Source organism: Monopterus albus, unplaced genomic scaffold (genome assembly GCF_001952655.1).
Source record: "Monopterus albus unplaced genomic scaffold, M_albus_1.0 scaffold106.1, whole genome shotgun sequence".
Taxonomy (NCBI): domain Eukaryota; kingdom Metazoa; phylum Chordata; class Actinopteri; order Synbranchiformes; family Synbranchidae; genus Monopterus; species Monopterus albus.
Window position 1 is genome coordinate 567,066 of NW_018127986.1, and position 6,517 is coordinate 573,582.

The 6,517-nt window shown below is 42.3% G+C and overlaps 1 protein-coding gene across 6 annotated transcripts in view; it reads left to right on the plus strand.

Moving 5' to 3' along the window:
• LOC109966070 (IQ motif and SEC7 domain-containing protein 1-like) overlaps positions 1-6,517 on the plus strand; it is an 86,552-nt gene that overhangs the window by 48,427 nt on the left and 31,608 nt on the right. The gene's annotated exons all lie outside the window — the stretch shown is intronic.

Sequence of the window (6,517 nt, forward strand, 5' to 3'; positions counted from 1 at the left end):
GAACGCAAAACCCAGCACAAAGATGACAACTATGTAGAAGAAGATCTTCTGTCTTGCTTGTATTGTTCCATAGAAATCCATAGTGATGGTGCAAATCATTGTCTTTTTAGTCTGCAAAGAAATGTACTCCTCTTTTCTAACACTTCTGTAACTCAGTGTTGATTTGTCCATACATACTGTACATATAACCTCGACCTTTATGTAATCTTTCTTTTTGTTCTGTGTGTGTGCGCGGTTGTTCTTTCCTGGATTACCTTTTTTCTTACTGGTGGGTAAAGAAAACACACAGTATGTGTATACCATTGAACATACAATATTTTTACTTAAACATGTTTTAGGCCGGGCGGCACAGCAGCGCAGTGGTTAGCACTGTTCCCTCACAGCAGGAAGGTTCCAGGTTCGAGCGGGGGGGTTCTCCGGATGCTCCCGCTTCCCCAGTCAAAAGACATGCAGCTTAGTTTGACTGGCGACTCTAAATTGCCTGTAGGAGTGTGTGTCTATGTGTCAGCCCCATGATAGACTAGTGGCCTGTCCAGGGTGGACCACGCCTCTCGCCCAGTGTCAGCTGGGGCTGGCACCAGCCCCCCTGTGACCCTGTTTAGGAATGAGCAGTATAGATAATAGATGGATGTATTAGGCCTGTATCGTTGCACATATTTGAGTTTGAAAATTTGATAAATCAGACAATTTTTTTTTTTTTATTGAAAACAAACATCAGCAGTCAACAGACAAGCATGATACTGAATATGACATCTGTATACAGTACCTCACTGTAACATGAGTCACCATTCTTGGGTGATTTAGTTAATATACTGTAAATGATAGCTGATATAATTATTGTTATAATAACACTGACAGAAATTGCATTTAATTGTGGATTGTCATCTGTTGGAGATGGCATCTGTTCATTCAGGTCAGGTTTTGATAAGGATTTCTCTAATTTCACTGAGATATTTTACAGCTAAAAAATCAACAGGGATATCAGTCGTAACATCTTTGAACCATTAACAACTGAGCTCCTCCTTATTTAGATGCCTTTGTCTGTTCTTTTATATCCCAGTCTCTTACCACTTCCATGGGGATAGAAAACAAACAAATGAAATCTTGAATGGGTTACTGCTAAACCTGCTGTCTGAGAAATTCAAGTGACAAGGCAGTGCATGCATGTCTGACTATGACAGGATTCCTGTAGCGGTGACACCAAAGACACCAGGGTACATTTGATCTGACTCTGGTTCTGTCAGAGGGCAACAATAAGAGCATTACTTATTTAATGTGTGCGGATCAGGAGCGTGCCATTGTTACCTTCTAATCTCATAGCAGATATCCAGGAGGTGCAGGAAGAATCTCTGTCTCATCTAGCACAGACCGATGTTAGCCTGAGCTGGAGCTGGAGAGTAGGTGACCCACCACTGCTGCTTGTAGAACAAATAAGAACAAGCATTGACCCTTTTGTTGGTCCCCTGCTTTGGTACGCTGGCTATAAGACAAGTAAGGTCTTTTTTGGGGGAAGTTGAGAGGAACTGCTTGTAATGGAAAAGTAGCAACCTGCCAAAGCGAGCTTGCAGTTCCACTGTGGTGAGTTAAAAAATACTATCCAGGGTGGAAAAGCTTAGACATGTCTAGGATGGAAGATGTATTCTGGTCAGAAATGTCAGGATGATGGAGCTATGAAGAGGCTGTTCTGTTCTGGTCATTCTTGAGTTGCAGTTCAGCTGCCGTAACAGAAAAGTCAGCTGGTTTTCTGACTTCTAGAATTGCTGCTTAAGAGATTAAAATTCAAAGTAATGTTTATTTTGTAATTAGAGTATTTTTATAGAAGTGGACCAAGGTCACACAAACTAGTGCTGAACCCAAATGTATGTGTTCATAGTTTAGTCAGCATATTTCCTCTCACGTGTTTGTGAATTCAAATTTGTAGTTACTGCAACAAGGCTCAGTTCAGGCTATTTCCATGGGCTGGCTCTCACAAAGAAATGCATAATTATGGGTGTATTTTTATTTATTTATTCTTGATACGTCTTTGTGCTGTGAGATTTGCCTGACATCTCAAGCACTTTATTATCCACAGACTTGTTTCTGACCTATGCTTAAGTTGTAGTGAGTGTCCACACACCAATGAATAATTTACTACTTGTGGATGACCCAGAGGGATTCTTCAGCATTGTGGGAGATGATACTTTTATTCCCTTTTTTTACATTACCTTTGAGGAATAATAGGCTTCTGTAACAACGTGGCTATTGCTGGGAGGAGTAAAAATGACCTTTCTTACTGTCTCATCACCTCCTATTGATGCAGGGTTGCAACATTATGAGAGAATATATTTGGGGACAGTGCCTCTGCTGCAGAATCTACACTGCTTGTGTTAAGCTGTGCAGCTTCAGAAATGCTAATCATCCAAGGGAGGCAGTTTGTTCACTCTAATGCTAAAGAATGCAAGCCTCTAGAGAGCGTTCTTCATGTTCTTTGGGTTATACCGCACACGGTAAAAATAAAGCCATTTGTTAGGAAGAGTTATCACGTTTCTGTAATGTCTCTTAATCTTTCTTTTTGTGCGCATTATATGTATGATTCAGGCCAAGGCCAAAGAATGTGCTGCTGCCTCTGCTCTGCTCTCTGTGATCAGTGGGTGACTGTGAAACACAGGCACTGTCTCTTTCTGTGGCTGGTTTCAATATTATTCTGTTTCTGATGCCATATTCCTTTGCATCTCCTCATGTCGCCTGCCTAGAGAATAATGAGGATATGTGCTGCATTAACTTATGTAATGGCGAGTGCGAGGAGGGGTGGATTGGAGGGGGCAGGGAAGGAGGAGGGGGACAAGAGTGATGAGCTCATGCTGCTGCACTGCAGCTCCTATATACACACTCTGCACCATGTGGTCTTTTGGCTACTGTACAGGTATGTGCACACTCACGCACATGTAGAGATGCATATACCCAGTCTGTTTGTGTGCATTGATGTTTATTGGTTGAGCCACTTAAATACAGACACAGACTAAGAGAGAGTAGCTCATTATTACATAATTAGAAGCCAGTTTCTGCTGGAGAATCCCGAGGCTGGCATGCATGTCTTCATATCTTTATCCTTAATCTTGCTCATTGCTTTGCTCTGACGGGAAATGTGTGTGTGTGTGTGTGTGTGTGTGTGTGTGTGTGCGTGCGCGCGCTGTCCTTTACCTGCATCATACAGACAGCTGATGCTCAGGATGAGCCTCCAGAACTCAGGCTGGTAATTGCTTCTAATCCACCAGCTCTTTCCTGTGACAAAGCAGCCCCTCATTATCCAGAGGCTGTTTTGATTTATGTCAGAAATGAGTGAGGTGGGGTTAGGGTCAGAGGACAGGGGGAGCTCATAACAGTGCAACTGAGCATTGACTCTTTAAAACAGAGCGGTCCCTTTGGAGGCTTTCAGCTCTGTCTCAGCCTGCAATGAATAGGATAAATGGATAAAATACTGTGCTTGGCATAAGTCTAAACACTAGGACATCACTGTCCAAGATGCTAATATCATAAGCACATGGATCATTTATAGCTCAACAACAATCATCTGTATACTTCGTGGCTCTATTATTGAAATCTGGTTAAAAGCAGATTTGAATATTTTTCATCAGTTAATATCTGATCATGACCTAATTGTTCTCCGTGTGGGCCCATGACTTGTGGAATTAGCACATGTCCCTGCGTGAGAGTGAAATCACCATGCTGTCAGGGAGGCTGGGACTGTAGCTAGCAAACAGTCATTAAAGTTCAGTGTTTATCCTGAATGCACTAATTGCTTTGGGCTGTGTGTAAATGTAGGCCTGTGATTTTTCCACAAACATCTACATCTTTGACTGGTATATGAACGCTGCTTTTTTTTTTTCTCTCAGCCTTAGTTGTTGCCTTGACAACTGCTTTCAAAAATCTGTGCACGTGCATGCAATTCTGATAAAGTCCTGCTATTGAGTAGCGTCCACAGAGACGCATCTAATGCCTGTGTCACTCAGGTTCCCATAGTCTCATTCATTTCATACAGATATTGTCAGTCTGTATTGATTTGTTTGTTTGCGTGTTTGTTTCTATAGGCAGCAATAAATATAACCATAGAAAATAAATCAGTAGTGGACAGGAGCTGAATGCTTTGATAATTATCAGTATCATTATTATTGCTATTACTAGTATGGTAGGAAAAGGTGTCAGGGATTATTACTCAGACTGGAGACAGGTCCTTTTAAAATAAGGGCCACTGAAAGCTAAAATTTCTGACAAATGAGACTAAGAGATCAAATCTGTCTTCTCACACAGACATGTCTATCTGCAGCTTAAATGAGTTCCCTCAGGAACCACAGAATAAAGTTCTTTTCCATCCCTATTTGCAGCTCTCGCTCCTTTAACCATGCCCTTTTTTTAAACCACTGTAACCCTCCCACTGCCGCTCTACTTTACATCAACTTGTTTTCGTGCCCCCTCTTGATAAAGGTGAGTGGGAGTCTTTTGATCTGTCACATATCCCTGAACCCTACATCAGTCTCTGTACAGTGTTCACTGTACACTAGCACCATCTGTTGGCAGAGACACGTCAGGACAGAAAACAGCCTCGAGGTCTGAGAAAACCTGTGACTACTTGATAGAGGTCTGATGTTAATATCCCTCCCACTGTGTGAATAATCCATGCCTTCTGCCTTCTTCCTTAAGACTGAGCAAGCTACCCATCAAAGTTGTCTGCCTGTTAGTGGTCACTCAGTCAAATGATTCTGGCGATCCACCGTGAGCAGGTCAAGGGCAGAGAACTAGGAAAGATATTTTAAGTAAAATAAAAAGCTGCGTTCCACTGTGAGCCGTCTGTGAATGGAGAGAAGACAGATTAAAGCAGATGGGGGCTCTTGCCTTGTCAGGAGTCCCACAGGGACTGCTGCTGCCTTGTAAGTCTGTTTATCTGGCTTCCTCCCAGATAGCTGCTATAGAGATTTACTGCCAAGATGTACTTAATAGTTCTGATTTCACAGTAATATTACCTGGGAACATAACATTATTTTATAGTAGACTGATTTACATATCTGTGATTTCTGTCCTAAGAGCAAAGGTGATCTGGCTCACAGTTTTATTTTTGTTTAAATCATGGGACACCACATTAGCTAGTGCGAGCTCATTTCTGCTGTTTTGATGTTTTTGTCAGACATGGTCAACTGGGCAAAACCCGTCTGAGCAGGACAGAAAAGGAAAATAAACAATGGAATGGTGGCCGTTTTCACAACGGCAGTGTCATTTACAGGTACAGTGTCAGCTCCCTTAGTATGAAATGCCGCACAGAGGTTTATTTTCTTGAATAAAAGGAAATAAAATGGTCACAGAAAATGTTTTTTTTTTTTTTTTTACCTGTTTTTGATTATACATTGTACTTAAGTGTTTAACAATGCTGCTTCAGATAGAGAATGACCTGTAATCTGACTACATTCTGGGTTGTGCTAAGACTGTAAAGATGAATTCTGGTTGAATATCCTCCATTTGGCAGTGCCATGCGCCATGAAAATGAAGAGAAAAATAAAGCAATTAGTGACCTTGCAACGCGCAGGCCCCGCTGAACCAGAGATGTCAACACAGCAGCTGAATAAATGGCCACTGGCTAGGGTAGAGGCATGCTGGGAGTAAGAGCGGGAAGACAACAGATGATGTAAAGAGAGGGAGGAAGCGAGAGACTAATGAAATAAAGCTGGATTCAAAGAAAGTGACACTGTGAGGGACATAGCTGAGGGAGGCTGGAGCAGCAGGAGGGTTGTTGACGTTTGTGTGCTTTTGGAGACTCAGTCAGATGGGCTTTCCAGTCTGCTGGAGCCAGTGTAGGTTTCCAGTAACCACAGTCACCTCTTTGCAAAGAGCAGTAGCTATTTGTCACCTCAGGTCTTGGGTCATACTGTATAGGCCAAACTGGAGACAGGTGTGTGGAGGTAGGTGGGCTCTGCTCTGAAGGTGTGTGTGTGTGTGTGTGTGTGTGTGTGATTTCTGGCAGTGAAGTGCAGGTTCATGTAGATTCTGCCGCAGCTTTTACTTTGTCAGACGCTGCAGGTGTGTAGTGAGCTGCTGTGCATATGTGAGAGTAGAGATTAAATTATTATGCAGAAAATTGATCTACAACAGTTTGGATAATGATTTTTACTTTTTTGGGGGAGGGAGTAGATTAGGAAATTGTGATGAACATTTTCATTTTGTTTAGTTTTTTTTCAGTTTCTCAACCCATGTTTAAAAAAAGTATGTAGCTGCTGTTGGTTGTACACTGGGGCACAATGTCGTTGCTCCGAAGTCTGATGTCAGAGTCACACTGATGCATGGTGCCAGGAGGAAAGGGCAGCAGGGAGGAAGAGCCGTTTGTCTCTCTCATTTGGAGTCAAAACACATCTCTATCAAGATGCACTGCATATTTAATAAAATGTGCGTGATTTTCCAGGTGCTATAAACCCTTCAGCCCCAGCCAGAGCTCCCCTGTGATTGATGTCCCTTTGACCTAGTCAAGCTCCCATTTCTTATCCTGACATCTTTG